The sequence below is a fragment of the Bombyx mandarina genome, chromosome 11, assembly GCF_030267445.1.
Source record: "Bombyx mandarina strain Sakado chromosome 11, ASM3026744v2".
In the NCBI taxonomy this organism is placed as follows: Eukaryota; Metazoa; Arthropoda; class Insecta; order Lepidoptera; family Bombycidae; genus Bombyx; species Bombyx mandarina.
In genome coordinates this window covers 6,694,954-6,717,492 of record NC_143218.1, presented here as the reverse complement: position 1 = coordinate 6,717,492, position 22,539 = coordinate 6,694,954, and the positions used below count along the sequence as shown (strand labels likewise).

Genomic DNA, 22,539 nt, shown 5'->3' with positions numbered 1-22,539 from the left:
ACGGGGCTCAAACCGGAAGTGTTGCTAACACTGGCCCTAGCAAGAGCAGTGCTTCGCAGAATCTACCACCGGATCGGAAACGCGACCCAATGAGAAGATCCGGCGAGAAACTCGGTGGGCGGTCTCTGGGTTAATTCGCTCGTCGAGCCCTTTGTTGCAAGTGACGGGTTCGACGAGGACGGTGACCGGTGCTTGTGGTACCTAAAAGCACCGTTAATGGATCGGGAGGATCCGTAATGACGTGTGAAATTGTGAGGCGTTTGTGCGGCATTGCTACCACGACGGAACTCATATTCCAGGAGCATTTTTATCGTGTTCATATTGCTGAAAAACATACAAAATATGCAATGAAAATAAAACACTAATCAATAAAAAAAATACTGAATTTGAAAATATAACTTTATATTATTAAAATAAAACTACTGAATTTAGTATTATTGCTAGCTATACATAGGTAGATTACGTTTCAAAAATGACTAGTCATGAAAAAAGAAAACTTCATGGGTAAAGATGTATTATTTAATGCGAAAGAATCCATACAGCTACCAGGACTTTAGAGATTTATGAGCAATTATAGAAAACTATTTAATAACTTTTTTATTGCGACGTTATGAAATCGATAATAAGGTGATTATTAAATAATCCGTTCGTCTGTTACCTAGACTGCGGTATCTCATACATTATTCGAACTAAAGAAACTTGGTCAAATGCCGACCGAGTCGTCGATATGTTCGAACGCTTCACACGTACACAAAATCTAATGACGCCGTCTCGCTCTAGTAATGTGGATAGTATCATAGAATCATTTTTCTGAGATGGGACACATTTGTGAATTACTGTATAATGTGTACCTCTAATTGAAGGTAGGTTGGTGACTATGCCTATGTGAAAATCGGGTGAACCGGAGCTCAACAAACAGAATATTATTTTATTTATTAAAAACGTTTGTTTGAATGGTTCGAGGAAATTACAGTTCACCTGGTGTTATGGTTACCGGAGCTCATAGATATCAATGACGTAAATGCCGCCACACAACTTGAGACGTGAATCCTAAGTGGTGGTACCTATCCGTGGGGGCTCACAGACCGCCTTACCACCAGTAGTAGCAGGAGCGACGTGCCACCCGCGTTATTTATCAGATTATTTATGAGAGATTGCTTGGCAGCCCGCTCCGCGTTCTCGCACAGCATCGCTGCAGAGTACTTAACGGTGGGCCACGACTTGGCTCTGCCCCTGGAATACAGTCCATCGGTAGAGGTAACCACTCACCTATAAAGCCAAATAATAAAAAAATAACATGTGTGCAATTCACACGTGTTAGAAGTGAAACCTCCAAAAATTAAAATATAATTATCCTAAATATCTAAGTATATTATTAGTAAAATTTTGTCATTAGTAAATAATTGTAAATCACCTTTTATAGTATGAGGTAGCGCCCTCTGTGAATTGATATTTTAACTTCACGTATATCCTAAATCAAAATTTACTACAAGAGGTTTCACACACACGCTAATATTAAAACATCTCACAGATGGCGCTGTATTAAAAATAAAATAATTTATACGTATGTTTTAAAGTATGTAGGAACTGAGCATTCTGTTTCACTTTTTCTCTCGATCTTTCTCACTTGCTTGCTCCCTACTCTCACTCCATAGCTAGTTGCTTCATGCTACGTTCGCCCTGTCTTACTCTCTCTCAATCGGTCTCGATCGCTCTCTCTCTCTTTTTCGACACTTCCGTTGCATACCTGCGTGACGTCACATTTGTAAAAATTTTACCCTCATTTTACCCTAAAGAAGTTTCACTTCAAAAAAACATGAGTGACGTCACGGTACTCGTTTCGATTGACCGTTGTTTACGTGCACACCCTCCAGTCAGGCACCGGTGCTCACCGCATCAGAGTGTTTTCTATTTTCACGAGTGCTCACGTATGGTAACGTATGTAATGATGATAGGCCGTATTGTTAGCTTGCTACGCATTTAGGCACCAACACTCTACCAAACTGTTTTGCAAAGCTTTCGTATTTCTGGTTTGAATTACTAGTTGTATTTATAATCGTTATCAGATTATAGAAAATAATTGCTTGATGTCTATGTGCTTCAGTAGATACTTAACACTAAATAACCTTGAGCTGTTATGCAATATATTTTTTTGTGAATATGTAATTGTTAAATAGCACAATCTAAAACATAAAAAAGATGTGTGGTGTCGTGGGACACCGGATAGGAACGAAGTTCATATAAAAAAAAAAAAGAATTACGAGAAAAAAATCGCGCGGTGAAATATCGCTGTTCGGAAAACAAGGCCTTATTCCACGGACTTTTTCTTACGGTATTTACTATCACATTTTTTTCAGTTCGGTCGCGCAGCAAAATCCCTATCCCCTCCAAGCCTGCCGTAAGGAACTTCGTTCCAATAAAACGCATCTACCGAATTCATCCCTTATAATCTATGAAACGTAGTATATTCGAGCGTAGAGGATTCGTACCCCTCCGTGAGTCTGCCGTGAGGTTTTCCCGGGAAAACACGCGACGATCTCGGTGCTCAAACGAAACGCGAAAAATAATAATATGAAAACGAAAATAATTGATTACGCGAAAATAGCACGCGATCGTTATATCAAAATAACATTCTTATAATTAGCGTTCTTTGTATTTTTAAAGTTGCCATTTTTCCGTGCCCCCTGTGTTGTGTTTAGTTTTGAGATTATATTATTTCTAAGGCTTATGTTTCGTGTGACGCTGTCAAACTATTAATAAAGGTGAGTTTTAAATTTAAAAAAAAATAGATTGTTATACGTATGTATCGAAACTTTTTTAATTTGGCAAAGCAAAGGATTTTTATTGAGCAACCTAAACGAGTGACGTTTCGAAACTTTTTTTTTTATTGGGCACCAGCAAACGATTTTTTAATGTGCAACCTAAATAGCATTGAACCTTATTTAAAAATGCGGTTTGAAATGTCAAAAGCTAATATACGTGGCGGGTCGCCACAAAATTTTACTACCAATCTGACGGTCGTTCACTGTTGGCTAATAAAACAATATCGAATCGTAGCGTTTTTGTAAACATGTTATATAAGAACTTTTTTGATTCTTAACTTTTCGAATATATTTTTTAAGGGTCAATATAATATTTTGCTTTCAATTCTAGTTTTAAAATAATAGTTAAGACAACCAAAATTAAGTTTTAAATTATTAATCGAATGTAAGTGATAAAAGCTGACCTATTAATAATGCTTTCAAGGAATCGAACAACAATAAATAGTAAGTAACAGTATTTATTTTGCAAAGTTTATCTTCCAAAGACATCTACCACTATATATTTATCATGTTAGACAAGCCCTCCCAAGGTCTGGTGTAAGCCCAATAAGTAAACGAACATTAATCTTAAACCATAATCCCAAAGGATTTTACGTCGCGCCAAAATGTCAACTGAAACTTTGTACAACACGTGAGCTTTGTGGTATATAATAATAGGGGTCAAAATGGTACTTGTACTATTAGAAAATTATTTAAGAAAACAATGCAAGAATTTACAAAAATAAAACTTAGACTATGGAACTGGAAAATGTTTTTAAACAAGTAAACACATACAAGGCACACAGATAAAATCCATAAGTCTTTACCGCATAGACTAAATAGCCTTAGAGCATTGGCTCTGAAACTTTTTTATCTTTGGAAAATATTTTGCGGCGCAATTAATCTTAAAGCGATTCGAAGAAAAACCAGTGCTAATTTAATATTGCCTTGTCTTTAATGCGGTAAATGAAATTGCTTAAAGGAATTTTACATGAATTCCTTTAAGTTAATGAGAAGTTTAGTTATTTTTGCTTTCAAATCGCTAAACAAATAACTTTATGTTTTCTTAATCATTTCATAATTTTGTAGGCGACTTTTCCTGATTTTGCTGTACGTCTGGGATACCGCAGCACCTGATTTTGTATCCTAAAATCTAAGTTTTATAAATTAAGTTTGATATTATTTTCAAGTGATGTTTAAACAAATGAATATACACAAAATTTTAATATTGGGGTCAGGATACTGAACAAATTTAATATACATACGCGCTTCTGCACTGTTATTTGACCCTCAATGCTGCACCATAGCTTTTGGGTTCAATACCCAGTCTATGAGTTTCCTATAAAAAACTACCAAAAAAAGGTCAACAGATTGAATCTTGAAGATAAATAAAAATCTCATACGAATCGATGTAAAATTGGTTTTGCATACCTAATACAACAAAGAAAATCGATTTCAACAAACACTAAAATAAGTCCATCATCAAATGTAATCGAATTGAATTAAATGTGCATTATTGAGGATAACTCAACAATAAAAAGCCAGATCTTGATAAAATTAAAATGGGACTGTTTGAGAAACATCAACTTTCAAATAAAAAAGAATTCCCAAAATCAGTTCACCCAGAAAAAAGTTCTGAGGCTACACAGATAAAGAATACATTCGAATTGATAGCCTCCTCCATTTTTAAAGTCGGTTACAACGTAAATCTGATATATGTAACTATTGAGACTCTGCTATATCTTTAAGAGCATCCGTTGCTTTTTTATTTTTTATTGCTTAGATGGGTGGACGAGCTCACAGCCCACCTGGTGTTAAATGGTTACCGGAGGCCATAAATATCTATGACGTAAATGCGCCACCCACATTGAGTTATAAGTTCTAAGGTCTCAAGTATAATTACAACGGCTGCCCCGCCCTTCAAACCGAAACGCATTACTGCTTCACGGCAGAAATAGGCAGGGTGGTGATACCTACCCGCGCGGACTCACAAGAGGTCCTACCACCAACTCATTCCAGCAACCAAATAAAAAGTTTTATTCGTTCGTGTAAGTTCAAATGTTTTCCCACAATGGCAGGATCAGAGCCGCGCCCACGACAGCGCTACCGTAACGTCAGGGCAATTCGGAATACGAGCGATTCTGTTGGCACAAACACAATTAATGTTAATTACGAAATTCCCTGTTGTGCGGGAATTTGAATGTTGTAGTGTGGGCGGGAGGTCACGCGCGATACCACTAGGAGAACAACCGGATTATTGAAAACAAATCGAGTTATTGATTAGTTGAAGGTGTGGCTATAGATACTGTGTGATATTTACCGGTTGTAGGACCTCTTGTGACTCCGCACGGGTAGGTACCACCGCTCTGCCTATTTCAGCAGTGAAAGCTGTAGTGCGTTTCGGTTTGAAGGGTAGAGCAGCCGTTGTAACTATATTGAGACTTTAGAACTCATATCTCAAAGTAAGTGGTGGCATTTACGTTTTAGATGTCTATGGGCTCCGGTAACTACTTAAAAACAGGTGGGCTGTAAGCTCGTCTACTCATCTAAGCAATAAAAAATAAAAAAGAGCAATGCTTCGCAGAATCTACCACCAGATCGGAATTGCGGCCCACTGACAACGTCCGGCAAAATCAAGTCTCAAGTGTTAGGGCATTCGCGTTGACAGTGACATTTTCTACCCTTATACACTAAAAACACGACAGGAACCTATGCGTCTGATACCAAGATTGATAACAGATCTGAATTACAGAAGAAATGGTGGCTTCGTACCAATGAGAACAGAACTTATGCTATTTGTATTTCATAGCATCTATATCACTCTTCTAATATGAAGGTATTCGCGGCAGAAATAGAAAAACGAATGCCGACGCGTACTCACAATACAGAACGCTAATGTGATACGCCAGCCTCGCCTACCCAAAGAACCATCAAAAGTATTTACACCAAACAAAACATTGAAAGGAATATTTGGAGCAAATTCACAGGACCATTTGACTATCATTATAACTTCGTTAAAATAAATATAATTTTTATTACGCTTTTAGTGTCGATGATTTCGGGCCTCCGTTTGTAATAATGGGCGCATTATGTAAAGCAGTGTAGGAAACTTCGTAATCTTTGTATAGTATATTGAAGATTTCGTGAACGCATTGCTGTTTTTAATGCGAATTTATTCTAGATATCTATTGTATGTTGAGGAAAATACTTAACAAATGTTTACGATTGACTTCGACGGTGAAGGAATATCGTGTAGTAAAAATCATATCCACGAAATTATAATCTGCCAAAGTACTGGTGGTAGGATGTCTTGTAAGTCCGCACGGGTAGGTACCACCACCCTGCCTACTTCTGTCATGAAGCAGTAATGCATTTCGGTTTGAAGGGTCTGCCATTGTACTTAATTGTAAAGCTGCGACTTAGTATCATGTACCAAGATAGGTGGCGAAATTTATGTTATTGATGTCCATAGGCTCCAGTAGCCAGTGAATTTTGGTTGGCTCGTGAGTTCGTATCGCTCCGTCGACTTATGTATTACGAGGAAACAGCTATATTAGCGATCGGAGTCAATATATCTATTAAGGTTTTTGTTGTTCGGAATCTAAGTTTTTGTTTCGGATATAACAGGCGAAAAATCAAATGTGGAAACAGAAATGTTTCTTTATTTGCACGTTCACTGTAATACAATTAGTAAATATAATATGATTATAAACTTAGTAAGTAAATAATAAGTAAATTTTATTAAAAAAAAAAAAACACAATATTCCTAACCTAAAAGTACATGTTATTATCCGCAACATGCTTCGTCAGATTAAATAAAATGACTGTTTTTCAATGCTGTGTTTTGGTGCGCAATAAAGTTATAGTATAAAAATTAAAAATAAATACCTACGTTTAGATAAGAAGACGAACAAAAAAATTAAATGCTCAATTTGTACTGGTGAGCCTGGTAAGAATATTAAGAAGAGCCATTATTACTAAAAAAATATTCCACCGTCACCGGTCTTTGATACAAGTGTAAATTTTCAAGTTGATCAGACTTCTCGAAGTTTGCGAAAATCACTTTTAAAGATTCCTTTACTTCAATACTGTTATATTAATTATATTTATTGAAGTGAAACTTCTTTAGAATCGTTGTGATGTGATTTCAAACTCGATGAAACGAAAAAATGAAACGTTAAGTTAAAATATCAATTCACATAGGGCGCTACCTCATACTATAAAAGATGATTTACAATTATTTCTATTTAGTTTGTTATCAACAGATGTCGCTGCACGTAAATTCAACAATTCCTGAATTGCGATATCGAAATGTTACACAGTTGATAGAGGTTTTCGTATTTCTCTTGCTAAATCATACTTACCTGGCGTAGAGATACCGTGATCATGCAGGCGGTTCCCCAGGGTGAGGCCGCTCCATTGAGCTGCGGAGTGGTTGGTGGTTGACCCTTGCGATAATTCTTTCTTATAAGTGTCACTTCTACCGTGTGTGACTTGCACACACACACATTTTTTTTTTTGCCTACCTAAGCTGATGGTCTTGAGAGACCATTTAAGTGTAACCTTAACTAGTAGGTGAGCTCACGGGGCTCTAACCTGACGACGTTGCTAACACTAACCCTAGCAAGAGCAGTGCTTCGCAGAATCTATCACCGGATCGGAAACGCGACCCACTGAGAAGATCCGGCGAGAAACTCTGTGGGCTGTGTCTGTGGGTTAATTTACTCACCGAGCCCTTCGTCGCAAGCGACGGGTTCGACGAGAAAGATACCCGTAGATAAATGAAGGCGCATCAAAAAATCCCACTGTATATTCTAATAAGCTAAGTTCGTTGACATCCAATGTTTTTGTTTGTCTTAGTAATTGAATAGGCTAGGCTATACAAGATATTCTCTTTGCCAAATTCGGTTACATTTACTGTGTGTAGCGTATTGCGTTTCTTAATTATGGTCCGGCTAAGTGCGTCCCGGGCAATGTGGTGTACGGTTCCCGAGTTGCGATTAGCATTTTTGGAGCTGATTAACGACAAAGGGAAGATCTTCCACCGAGCGGATGATATTGCTCGGTAGACCGACGGTCCGAATGTTGTTTTGTTCGGAACTTGTATATATGCGCTTTATCTTGAAAATGTCGTAAGCGAGATTCAGGCATGTGTCAATTATCTTGCGTTGTATGATGGCTACCCGCCACATCACTCCCCTCCGAGACCGGAGGTCGTGTCATTTTAGTTATCGTTGTCCGTGCTGAGATTAGCTTGCAAGTGCCAGTGCTGCTCAAAGTTTGCGGTGAGTCGAAACTGAGCTTGAATGCTGCGTGATTGTCGCCAGTGCTGCTCGAAGTCTGCGGTGAGTCGAGACTGAACTTGAATGCTGCGCGATGAGGCAGTGTAGGGGCGTGCCGTAGGACCAGGAAGCGCGGTGAGTCGGCTGCGATGGTCCTGTTGAGGCTGCGATGCTGGCTTGCTGTGGGACGACTGTCGATGACTTGCTTTTATCTGCGAGAATGCGGGGATTGTGGTAGCCGAAGTTCTTGATGCGCTGATGATGAAGTGTGAAGGCTGCAATTGTTCCGTCGCAGGTCACCAGTTGTAGGAATATACGACGAAAGGAAAGATCTTCCACCGAGCGGATGATATTGCTCGGTAGACCGACAGTCCGAATGTTGTTGTTCGGAACTTGTATATATGCGCTTTATCTTGAAAATGTCGTAAGCGAGATTCAGGCATCTGTCAATTATCTTGCGTTGTATAATGGCTACCCGCCACACATTTGTAGTTTAAATTCAAAGGAAATAATAATTTTAAATACTACTAGCAACAGTGACTAATGATCATTCGCGTGGTAGTGGTTTGAAAGAGGGGTCGGCGTTTTAAAATCCGTTTTAAATTTTTAACGGTAAGCATCGACTTGGCTGCCCCCTGCCGTTGCTGATGTCCATGGGCGACGGTAACCACTCACCATCCGGTGGGCCGTATGCTAGTCTGCCTACAAGGGCAATATAAAATACATAGACCTCATGTCTCAAGGGGGATAGAGGTATTCACTTTGTGTTAACTATGGGCTCCAACCACTTTACATCTAGGGGGTGTGGACACGTTCGCTCGTTCAATCCAATTAAAAATGGCAATAGCATTGATGACAGCATCCCATTCCGAAAATTTAAATTCCTGATCGGAAGTATTTCTTATGATTACTAGAAACAAACAGAGAAAAAGAAGAATGCATTACACCAGTGGATTTGACTCGCTTATTCCAGAATTTTTCTATACTTTCTCAATGCGACAACTCTGAGAAACAAAACATCCACAAAGGAATATTGTTTGTGCTATAATACGATAGAGAAATCCAATAGAGAGACAGAGAGAGCAGTGGCTACAAAAATCAGGTCAATCATATATCTTTATTGCCAGAATACACCATACTTCATTCTTTTACGAATAACTGAGTTTTGTGAGCTGGCAATACGCCAAGAGACACTTCTTAGGCCAAATGTAGTTGGCATCATATCTGTTTGAAAAAAGGAAAGAAGCCAAAATGAAAGATATGGCTGCGTTAAACATCCAACGGAGATTTTAATTTTGTGTTATTTAAAATGTCTCTTAGTTTAGCTATTAGCTCTTAGTGATAAGACCGCCAAATTGTACTTTTTGTATTTAATGTATCGCACTGTTTATTTGTTTTTTGGTGTACAATAAAGAATACTCTCTCTTTCTCTCTAAAATGTCCTTTAGATAAATTATGTTCGCTAATGAATACTCGTATTTAAGATGTTTTTCTCGTGGCGTCAATCCGGGTTGGTCGCATGTTCCTGTTCATTTATATCACGAAGCAATTCTTAGCTCCTGTTCGAAGATATTACGTAGGGAGTAACATTAACTGTTCTTTTTAATCACCTTAGAAGAAATATTCGGCTATGTTACCCGCCTTCTAATATATTTAATATGTACAACATTCCATCGCTATCAGGGCTTTTGTTAGAGTTGCTCATAATATATATTTTTCGACATATTAAAAGCTCTAACTGAGTTCTTACTGTATTTCCTTACATAATTTTAATTTTAATTTGTTGCTCATTCAATTATTATGTTAAAATATCAAAATCTATATAGAAGAAAATTGTTGAAAGTAGAAAGACATTAATTAAGTAAGAACATTGGCAGCGTTTTTGTCTGTCTCTTCGTTTGTTTGAGCACATCTTCGCAGCTACAGAACGGATTTTCATGAAGTTGTCACAAACAGACAGAGGTTTATTAAGAGTAGTAAGTATATAGACTTTGCTTCATTACTTAGACAAAAAGTGCTCTCCTTATTTAAAGGTTTTTGAATATTTTTTTTTTTATCTTTGATGTCAGTTATTAATAACTAATTGTAAAGCAATAAATTAATATTATTTGTTACATTGTTACATTTAAATATTAAATTATTTTAACAATATCCGGTATGGCAATTGTTTGAGCCATCGGCAAGAACATTATTGACTACCTTTTATCCCAATGCTAATTAATATTTATAGAGGTCCCGCAGTAGTCGACATTCGCTTCTTCGACGTCGCAAAAGCGTTCGACAAAGTCTGGCACAACGGTTTGATTTTCAAACTATTCAATATGGGCGTGCCGGATAGTCTCGTGCTCATCATACGGGACTTCTTAACGAACCGCTCTTTTCGATATCGAGTCGAGGGAACCCGCTCCTCCCCGCGACCTCTCACAACTGGAGTCCCGCAAGGCTCTGTCCTCTCACCCCTCCTATTTAGCTTATTCGTCAACGATATTCCCCGGTCGCCGCCGACCCAGTTAGCCTTATTCGCCGATGACACGACTGTTTACTATTCCAGTAGAAACAAGTCCCTAATCGCGAAGAAGCTTCAGAGCGCAGCCCTAGCCCTAGGACAGTGGTTCCGAAAATGGCGCATAGACATCAACCCAGCGAAAAGTACTGCGGTGCTATTTCAGAGGGGAAGCTCCACACGGATTTCCTCCCGGATTAGGAGGAGGAATCTCACACCCCCGATTACTCTCTTTAGACAACCCATACCCTGGGCCAGGAAGGTCAAGTACCTGGGCGTTACCCTGGATGCATCGATGACATTCCGCCCACATATAAAATCAGTCCGTGACCGTGCCGCGTTTATTCTCGGTAGACTCTACCCCATGATCTGTAAGCGGAGTAAAATGTCCCTTCGGAACAAGGTGACACTTTACAAAACTTGCATAAGGCCCGTCATGACTTACGCGAGTGTGGTGTTCGCTCACGCGGCCCGCACACACATAGACACCCTCCAATCTCTACAATCCCGCTTTTGCAGGTTAGCCGTCGGAGCTCCATGGTTCGTGAGGAACGTTGACCTACACGACGACCTGGGCCTCGAATCTATCCAGAAATACATGAAGTCAGCGTCGAAACGGTACTTCGATAAGGCTATGCGTCATGATAATCGCCTTATCGTTGCCGCCGCTGACTACTCCCCGAATCCTGATCACGCAGGAGCCAGTCACCGTCGACGCCCTAGACACGTCCTTACGGATCCATCAGATCCAATAACTTTTGCATTAGACGCCTTCAGCTCTAACACTAGGAGCAGGCTTAGGGACCCCGGTAACCGTACTCGTCGAACTCGACAAAGAGTTCGCCGTGCAACCTAACCCATGAATCAGCTCGCTGAGTTTCTCGCCGGATCTTCTCAGCGGGTCGCGATTCCGATCCGGTAGTAGATTCATTCGCGAAGCAGCTACTCTTGAGCTGTTAGGTCTCTTTCGGAGGCGCTCGGGTAGCTGTTAGCAAATCCCACCCCTCCTGGCTGAGCCTTTGCTCGCCCACCTGTCCTGGTGAAACTGGAAAGGCCTCCGGGCCACCAGTAATACTTCAATCATAAAAAAAAAAGTCGACATTCGACTATAATTAATTGAAATTGTAAGTTTGTACACTACTATTATGGTTGTGTTTTATACTTCTATAATCACAAATTTCGCCAAGGCTACACTATAAAAAAATATTAATAAAGACAAACAATATTGAATCTATTCTCAAATTGACCACAGACACAAAAGTTTGACAATAAATAGTATGCATGCGTGTGTGCGTCAAATACATGATATGTAGTGGTATGGTATGTAGTGTGTGTAATGTTTTCTTTATTGATTTAATGTATCTTTTATGCATTATTTTTAAAAAATATTAGCATTGTGCACTTCTTCTCTGTATTCTCTATAAGTGTGGAAAATTTCATACTCCTCCGTCCGCGCAATTTTCGTAAAAAGGGATACAAAGTTTTTGCTTCACGTATTATTATATAGATTCACAACATTTTTCAGATCTAATTGATACTCTAATTTGATGTTTTATTTATTACATAAAGTTAGTTACGACTTCACAGCCTATCTTTTATTAAGTGGCTCAAAGATATCAAGTGAATGTTGCCACCTTGAGATATGAGGTCTTAGTTTCAACTCTATGGTATAACAGCTATCCTATAGTGAAATCGCGCGTTACAGCTTCACGGTAGAAATAGGGTTATGGTGTTACAATGTGGTATCCGTGAACTCCAATTGTACTTTAATATTAAACCAGACAGCCTGACCTACCGCACCTGACAGAAATAAAATTCAGTTCCATTAATAAGCCGTAGTCCATGACAATATATCAAAGTATAGTATATGTCGGCGTTATGCCTGGGTTTTCACGAATAAGATCTATTACAATGAAAATACAATACATTTCTATAGAACATTAACATTGCTTGTTTATTACAAAAAGCCACGTCTGAATCTTTTATCTTACACAATTGGCCATTTTGCGATGGTTATAGCAACTACAACTTCTTTTATACAAACAAATGGGATTATTGCGAAACAATTCACAAAATATGGCTTAATATTCACAATACATATTTTAGTGAATTTTACATGACTCTGACATTAATTTATTTTATATAAATTACTTTTAACTAATATAAACTAACATTGTTATTATCCATCCTAATAATAGATGGCGCCAACAACATAATTGCATGACAATTACAATACTTAATTAAATTATTACTGTTAATTATGATATAAATTATTATTAATATTTATGCTTTATTCATATTTAATTATTTATACAGTCGTTTGTGTTTTAAACAATAACTAGACGATGAGCGAGCTTTGCTCGGTTTTTTTTTTGATAACGCCATCTTGTTGTGTCTTTAAAGCGGTTAGTTGCCCTCAATCAAGAAAAATAGTCTTATTATTCGCCAATAGATGTCGGGAAGAGTTGATTATTGAAAACACGAATAAAACAACATTTTCTGAAAATAAATCGTAGCTAGATCGATTTATCGCCCCTGAAATCCCCTGTATACTAAATTTTATGAAAATCGTTGAAGCCGTTTCCGAGATTCAGATTATATAGGTATATATTAATATACAAGAATTGCTCGTTTAAAGGTATAAGATATAAACATTAAATATATTCTGAACATTTTCACATCAAAACAGTGTCTGCTAAATATTAAATATGGTGGAATAACAGTTTCATCTTGCCAACAATAAATAAATAATAACGTAGAATAAACTAAACTATAAGGTATATGATTATATTAATTATTTCCAATAGTGGCGTTTGCGCCCATATATATACATTTAAACTTTCATAGCGTTATACAAAGCAATGAAACCCGCAGTGTGATGTAATAAGAAAGGAAACGGAAAGCGTCCAGTGGAATCTTCGATAAAGTCTTATTGACCTGCCGATGGGGCACGGAGTTGAAATATCGCCCGTCCGAGCCGCATTACTAGAAGGATTCCCGTGATTTTTGTCTCCAACGAAATCTAGATTAATTCTTTATCTTTGGATCGATTTTTTTATTTGGTAAAAAAAAGGATGGGATCTTCTTCTATTTTCGCGAGTCGAAGATATATTTAAGACTGCCATTTTATGGTACGGTCAGTCTTTTGTGACCGCGAAAATTGTAAAGCAAGGAAAACTTCCGACATAATATAATTACATAAATAAAGGCTAAATTAAAACCGTAAAAGTGGCTTTAGGTATGTAAGTAATTATTTAGGAAATTTAGTAATTTTATTTTTTCATTATTGATATAGTTTTATGTTTATTGACGATATTTTGTTTTTTTGATTGTGTGTGTATAAAATTTGTTCTCGTGTTTATTTCTCGTACCCATAAAATACGAGAAAAGCTAGCGCTTGTGTGTAGCCAGCGTAGCGTTTTGTTCTATTAACAATGTACCTAACTAGTTGGCAATCTATTTTTTTAGCTGTCAATCGTGCGGGTTAAAGATTGAATAGCGACAAATTATTTGATTTAAGACTAGCTGACCCGGCAGACTTCGTAGTGCCTAAACCTAAGCCTTTGTATAAAATAAACTCAAAAAAAACCAAAAGGAATCCTTCCGACAGGGGACACATCAAAGGAAAAACAAAATTGTTTGTTTTTATATAATTCCGAGCATTTTCATATTTATTTAAACCGTTTAAACCTTCCCTGGACTTCCACGAATAATTCAAGACCAAATTTAACCAAATCGGTCCAGCCGTTCCCGAGTTTTAGCGAGACTAACGAACAGCAATTCATTTTTATATATATAGATGATAGATTATAAATGAAATTTGTTCGTCTACTATTTTTTTCTTACCTATTCTAGTAACCTTGAGGGGTTACATAGATTCGCAGAACTAGTATGCTCACGGAGCTCAAACCTGAGGACGTTGCTAACACTAGTCCCAGCTAGAGTAGTGCTTCGCAGAATCTACCACAGTGCAGAGAAATGCAGTGGGCAAGTTTCACTAAAATTGTCTTTATATCTACGTTAATTTGGTGTGACATTTCCTTAGTCTAAAACAATTTTCACTTCAGCCATCCGTGACCACGTAAATGTTCGGAACGTAGGACATTACATCATAAAACCCGTCACTAATAGATATGGTAGTTTTAATAGATAATTCGGCGGCCCGTACTAGTATTTTAGAAACAATATGGCCGTAGTTATGGCCAATAAAAGCTTTTATTAAGATACAAAATTACACGGATCATTCATGTTGCTATCTTGGAGATTGTTGCTTCGGTTTTTCTGGGAGCTTGTTATCAGTTTGGTATTAAAGCAGATAAGAGCTTCTGAAAATATTCGATCTAGAAACTAAGACTATTAATTAGTTCGTCGTGTGTGGTGATTTTATCAATTTTTTTAATATTTTGTAATGTAACGTGTAAAATAGCTTTGCTCGTATTAACGGTACCAATATTTCGGGCACATAAGACGTTCCGCTAACAGCAAATATAAGGGAAGAATCGGGAAAGAGAAGAAGGGGGAGGGAGAACGTGACTAAGAACCGAATATGCTCTATGTATGAACTGCGTTTAGAAATACCTAGAGGTTATCGGAGTTGCAGAACCTTATACCGTCTTAGTGGCTTCTACAATTCTACCGGTTTCAGCTTTTGACGTGCTCGACGTACACACACAATGATATTCAGCATATCAGTCCAGTCGTTTAGAAGACAGAAGACAGACATACGTATAGAATAAAATTGTATCTCTAGATGAACCCGCAATAAATAGTTACAAACAGGTTTTGGAATCAAACATACCACATAAGACAACAATAAATATTCAGGGCGACGTTGATGTGTCTTAAATAGTAGATTACAATGTTATGTCAAATGTTAAAGCTTAGAACTTTGGGCAGCTTTGGTCAACTCCCAACATCTGTAGATCGTCAAGTCCCACGTAAATTGCGCGCCTAAGCACGGTGACCTCGGATGAGGTTCAACCCCTGCCCGAAAAATATATATGTAAAAACTTGATAATCGCAATTTATAACTTTAAGTTCGATTTTCACCAAGCTTATATTAACTTTATCTGTGTCTATGGATCGTTCCGATGCATATGTGCTTATATATCGGAATATATAACGATATATTCTATCGCATACATTATACGGAATGTACAATGTAACTTTCACTAAATTTAAGACATTCGATTAACATAAAAATTTATACACACACAAAGACCGATATTAATACAATAATACTAATAGTTATATTTCATCTTTCACTAAAGATCATCAGTATAAGAATACTATTGAAAATTTTTAGTTCGCCTATCTACCTACAAGTCTGCTTTTTAGTTTTTTAATAATAGGTCAGAACACCAATATTTTTCGACTAACAAAACATGAATAACAATGAGATGTCCATGTCACGTCACAAAGCATGAGATATGGCGTCCGCGGCTTTATTCACGACACAAAAAATCAGAAACATGCCGATTCATTCTCTATCCAAATACCGAACATAAAAGACCCATTAACTTTTACCGACTCCATTAGCGCAACTCTGATGTTTTCCGACGAACGCTACGGTTTGCGCATCGTTTTTCATAGTTTAAAGAGCTGTTGTGGTCGCAGTGCAATTTTTTATTATGAAATATATATACCGTCTCGTGACGAGACATCCAAATATACCTGTTGAATGGTTGGTAAAAGCCAACAGAACCCAACGCGTATATACACTAGATACAAGGTAGACTTTACTTTTTATTATTGTTGTTGGAATTTTTGGTATTTATTGGTCTTATCACTAGAATGACTTTCTAGCTCAATTATTTAATGGAATACTTTCGTTAAATGACGTTAAATGACCGCGAAATTTTTATGATGGTGCATATGTTGATATTATTTATGATGGTAGTTTGGTAAATTGCTTGGAACTTTTACACAATATGGATATTTTTTTTAATTCTTTACTAAAAATATATTCTAAGGGTAGGGCGTGTTGAAGCAAGAGTAAGTACCACTACCCGTCTCTGCCTATATCTGCCGCGAAGTAGTAATGCGTTTTGGTTTGAAGGGTAGGATAGCTAGCTGTTTTACGACATATTTGCGAATTAGGCCTCATGTGACAAGGTCAGTGTTGGTATTCCCATTGTGATGCGTATGGGCTTCGTTAAACAGTTAACGCCAAATGACCCGATAGCTCATTCAGCCGTCTCTGTAATAACAATAAATTCCTGGTGATCCTATCAGGATATCATTCTATCAGGAGTCCTTCTTCGAACGAGGCTTGGGGTGAGTACTTAACGGTAGGCAGCGGCTTGACTCTGCCCCTGGCATTGCTGAAGTCTATGGGTAACACAAGGGCAATAAAAATAAAAAGGATATTACGAAAAAGTAATAAAATTGCTGTATTTTCGTCGGTCCTTGATATGTGTTCAAATTTTCAAGTTAATCTGTGTCATGGAGTTTGTGAAAATGACTTTATAAGATTCCGTTATACAGATGGATCAGGCCAAGCTAATAAAATGGTATTAAAAATAATTAAGGTGCGTTTCGTGATACAAAAATCCAAGAGAATAATAATTTGCTGGCGGGTCAAGGTTTATTGTTATGGTCAGGTTGAAGTCGGGAGGCCGTGTTTTTGTGTTGAGATTCTATTCAAATCTATATCTCCATCCATTTATTTATACTAGTTTATACCAATATAACAATTGTGAAAAATGGCTTAACGAATTTGGTTGAAATTTTGATTAAAATTCAGGATTTCTTTTAATCATGGCAAATGATAATAAACATTTGTTATGACCTAGCGCGTATTTAATTTGTATGATGGTGCAGCTTATTCTCTAGTACTTCAGGTTTACGCTATAATAATAATACGTAATAATTTCCAATCTCATGTCGTAATTTGGTTAAACTGATCAATGGATATACTACGTTGGCATCTATGGTTCTTAAAACAGATGCTCCGTGAGCTTGTTTCTTGAAGGAAAATACACAGGGCGAAAAATCCGATTAAGTTTCGCAAATATAAACATCCTAAAGATTATGTAGTTATTTAAAATTTTGTTCTGGGAATAATATATCGTCTTACGAATTTCTAACAATCGTTCTTATTAATATCCGAAACGGAGGGAGAATTTTAACGAAGGCCAGAGATCAACAAACTCTACGCATGAATGTTATTATTCACGTGTATTTCTGTGAAATCATTTGAATATCTATGAATATCAATTATGGAAATGACAAATTATTTGCTCGAATTCAAATTTTTATTGGAGTGAAGAAGCTTTAAAATTGTACTTGTTTTGACTTATGTCGTGATTTTTCCGATTGTGGCGATGGCTAGCGCTTTTAGTCAGTTGCTACTGAATGTTTATCGCATCGTTCATAGGTACTTGTGTATTGATCCTCAAAATCTTGTTACGTCATGGCAATTCCGAGAAATATCGCCGTATTTTTAGCACGTACGTCCATTCACCTCTATGACTTTATTGCACATTTCCACTTGACTCTCCCCACTCCTTGGTGGTGGAAATATACTTTCTTACTGGTGGTAAGATCTCTTGTGAGTGCGCACGGTTAGGCACCACCACCCCGCCTATTTCTACCGTGAAGCAGTAATGCGTTTCGGTATGAACGGCGGGGCAGCCGTTGTAACAATTCTTTAGAATTTATATCTCAAGGTGGGTGGCGCAGTTATGTTGTAGATGTCTATGGGCTCCAGTAACCACTTAACATCAGGTGGGCTGTGAGTTCGTCCACCCATCTAGCAAATAAAAAAAATCTTAAAGTATATTCCCGGTGTTAAACAAAAGTCGCGATGTATTTATTGATTTTTAATAATCATATATATACATAGATTGAAGATTGCGGGTAGATTGATAAATATGTCTACCTTCTATTATTTTAATTGCGCGTATTAGAACTGAAACCGGAATACTCGGCACAAGGAAGTCAAATGTAGTCAGACGAGCATACGACCGTTTGATGGTGAGTGGTTATTGTCGCTCATGGACGACAGCAATTTCAGGGACGGAGCCAAGCCTTCCGTTAACCGTGTAGTCTTAGATTACATTCTACAAGGTACCTGTTTAAATTAGCTTGATTTTCATCGTAATCGTCACAAAAATCTACACAACGCGATCATTTGAACGGGAACCCTCATACCTTCTAATGTGAAACACAACGCAACCAGATTTCGTACATAATAGAATTTACGTTAAATATTCCTACGACCTTGCCGTGCGTCCGACCTCGGCCTTAGAACGTTCTGGCTCTAATTGTTATTTAAAAACTTGAAAAACCACTTAGGAGCAAACACATTGTTCCCAAAAAATCATAATATGAACACAACAATTTCTTTGTACATAACTTAACACGTAGCGTGGCTGAATACTGAACTTTCAACCGAATAGCACTTAAATAAATCATAGAAATTGCTGACACAAAAACGGCACAATTGGCTTTGAACATATTTGATTTCAGAAAAATCGATCGGCATTTATTATGTTTGAGCTTTTATTGAAGTAGTTTTTATATTAATGTTAATTTAATTTATTGTTGGTTCAACTGAAAGACATTTGTAATTTTCTTGGGATTTTGATAGTACCATAAAGGTTTAGAATAGTTGGAAGAGTTCCAATTTATGGGACGAGGTTTGTTGATACGCTATAGAAATAATTGTAAATAGACACGCTTTATCAAAAACCGACTTCAAATAGAAAAAAAAAGATATTCCAAAACAAATTAATATAAGGAAAAAAACAATAATCATCGAAATCGGTTGGCGTGATATTGAGTTCCATCTATTTGTAACGCACGTACTTAATGCAAATTTAAGACTTATATGGTTTTCTCATGGATACCATTATCTGAACTGGACTAAATTGAAATGGGACCACTAGGAAACCGTTGACTTTCTAATAAAAAAAGAATCATCAAAATTGATTCACCCATTCAAAAGTTATGAGGTAACAAACAAAAAAAAACATACAGTCGAATTGAGAACCTCCTCCTTTTTTGAATTTGGTTAAACATATTATACCCAGCATTGCGATGTTTAAGAAAAAATGAAAGTATTTCAAACAACGGCTCAGAGCACTCCACATATAGATCCAGTCTCAAAAAGTTTTAGAGATTCAAAACGACAGTCTGTCGATATTATAACTTTAAAGCTGGCGTCTTTAGTTCGTCACTCTTAATTCCAACAACGAGAATAATGGCTTCTTATTACACATCACCACCGTCACATGTTAAATCAATCATGTAAAGCCTAAAGCCGAATTGGAAACTGTCAGATACTTCCAAATCATTCAAAAGAACTTTCACTTACTACACGACAGATATTGTGTGGAAAACGTAATATTTCAACAATACTTAAGTTTTTTCATTAGATTATGTGTTTTTCTTTTCGTTATGTTCGATTCAAATAACGAAAAATTCAGTCTGGATACAGTTTTGTGTAGAGGGGCTTTTGAAAATATTTTTAGTTCACGGTTTCGATCGGATCATAAATGGCGACCCTTGCTCGTGATGTAGATATGATTAGGGGAGACAGAGGGAGGCCGAGACGCTCTCTATGGCGCTGTGTATGTATGGAAACCTGATAAAAAATAATTACATAATAAATAACGGGATAAATCACACATGGTCATTTGGTATCAAACTAGATTATTTGTGTTATCGAAATTGTATCTAAAATGTTTGTGTATTTAAAATAAATCTATTTAGGTACTTGTAACAAAACCATTGAGATAATGTTTACCCAATTGATTTGCAACTAACTGGGTACAGGTGTTTTTAGAGTTTTAGGGTTTTTTTTTGTCACAAATACGCGAGCAGTTTCAATCAATTGGTGACCAGTTCTGGCAAGCGATGCTTGATCACTGCGAGTGTACCATCTTACAGAAAAGAGCGGCAGAAGAAAGATATATACCGTACAATCAAGTCATTAACCTCGTACGTAGAAGAAGCGGTGCTATGAACGCAGTGACATCAATGGGCTCCTAAAATCTGACTCGTTAGTGGAGCAGTTAGTGCCCCTAATTGCTGGGCCAAGAGACATAGGTTTCATTCAACCTCGGGCAAACATTCGTGCGATTAACTGATTTATTTGCTCTTTAGCTGGGTTTTTGATATCTATTATAAACATGTGTAAATATTTAAACGTAAGTATGTACATCAATCTTCCCAATGCACTAAGAATCCTCGTTTGCAGTCAGATAACCGTGTGTAACTTGACCGGACAATTTATATACCAAATCAACCAAAAGCTATAATTACAATCTGTGAACGATGTGCTTCTGTCTGTTCCATGAACCAATAAGCGATATGGATCTGTAGAATCAATTTCTATGAACCTTTTAAATTGGACGCATATAATGTTTGCACACTTAATGAGGGCAATTAAGGCAATAATGCTCGGTGTGTAAAGACGAAATACTATTTTTTCCTGTTAGTTTGGTTAGTTTAATGTCCAAAAAAATTTTGTTTTGGAGATATGACTATAAATATCTATTTAAACGTTTTACGTTTCCAATTATACGAAAGGGAACCAGACATTTCATGATTTTCAAAGCTGCCCACAAAATTCGAGTAATTGTTCAACACAATTTTATTACAAGTAATATTATATGGGTAATAATTGGGTAAGGTTTCGGAAATGTCGAAAAAATCTAAATTTCGTAGAGTAATTAAATGGCTTATTAAAACAAAAATCGATTGATATACTGAGATGAAAAAGATATAGAACTGTTTTGTCATTGCCCATGTTAATATATTAACATCTTTTGTAAGTACAATACTTACATCGGTGTTATCTTTGTCGCAAACGTCACATAGGTATTGTGCGACAGAGACAACGCTCTACGAATCCGGAATAAGCCGATTGTCTCTTTCCAAAGATCGATGTGCTATATTTATCGCCAGGTACTGTAATTTTTAGATAAAAAAAATTTATCGCTATACAGTTGCCTTCCTGTGATGTTTTCGAAAATTATAGCTATGATTAAGAATCTTAACGGCTTTTAATTTGTTAATATAACCGGGTATAGTTAGTCCTGTTCTTAAATGAACCGTCACGCCAATAGTAGCTAGTATTTGTCTATTTTTAAATCACCCTATTTACGTGTTTAAGTTAAAATAATACACGAAGTCTCTTCAGGTATTATAAGCTCAGTGTTAGGCACAATGCGAGACAGTGTGTGACAGAGAAGTGTCGGACGGTAAGCCACTGAGATTCGATTTCCTGTGCAAATGTGTATTAATGTCATACGTTGTACCGACCGGCGACCGCACCTTGTGGGCTTCAGTGCTTTTGTATTACTCGCCGAGCACGTGCCCGATAGCTATTGCGTCCCAATTGTTCTCAATAATGATTTATCTTCCTTGTGTCCATGTTTCTCTGTCACGCTTGCTACGACATGTTCTTAATTATGTTAATGTATTTATATTTTTAGCTCAGGTAAAACCACCATGGTGCCTTCATTTGCCGCGTTATAGTCACATATTTTAGTTTGAGGAATGGGACGAGTGTTACAAAATATAATTGAGATTATGAACTCATGTCTGAAGGTGGTTGGAGGTATTTACATTGTGATGTACCCGAAGTCAAACTAAATACTTTAAAGGCTGATTTGTTGACAGAGTAATACAAAATAATAACAATAAGCAACGGCTAGGATATATGGATGGTGTTAGTGATGCCCGGGAACGATAATGACCACTTACCATGATTTGGGTCGTCTCATTTCGGAGCCAACAAAAACACACAACTCAAATATTGCTCTATACATAGAAGGTCAAAACCTCAATTGCTTTACAATGAGAACTGACTCCTCCACGCAATCGACTCAATTAATTTATAATCGGACTTCTTGAAATATTTAACTGAAAGCACTTTTCTACAAAGCTCTTAATAGTCAAGAAAAATAATACAATACTTGCGCGGTATACGACTATAGGCAGT

At 37.1% G+C, this 22,539-nt stretch overlaps 1 protein-coding gene across 4 annotated transcripts in view; it reads left to right on the top strand.

Annotated features, from left to right (window-relative positions):
- The first annotated feature begins 2,485 nt into the window (after positions 1-2,485).
- LOC114242215 (uncharacterized) overlaps positions 2,486-22,539 on the top strand; it is a 245,435-nt gene continuing 225,381 nt past the window's right edge. For 2 of the 4 annotated variants that reach the window (XM_089730835.1, XM_089730832.1), the window contains exon 1: positions 2,486-2,762. The gene's annotated coding sequence lies outside the window, so the exon portion shown is untranslated. The remainder of the gene's footprint in view (positions 2,763-22,539) is intronic. The other 2 variants (XM_089730836.1, XM_089730833.1) reach the window with 1 other exon arrangement.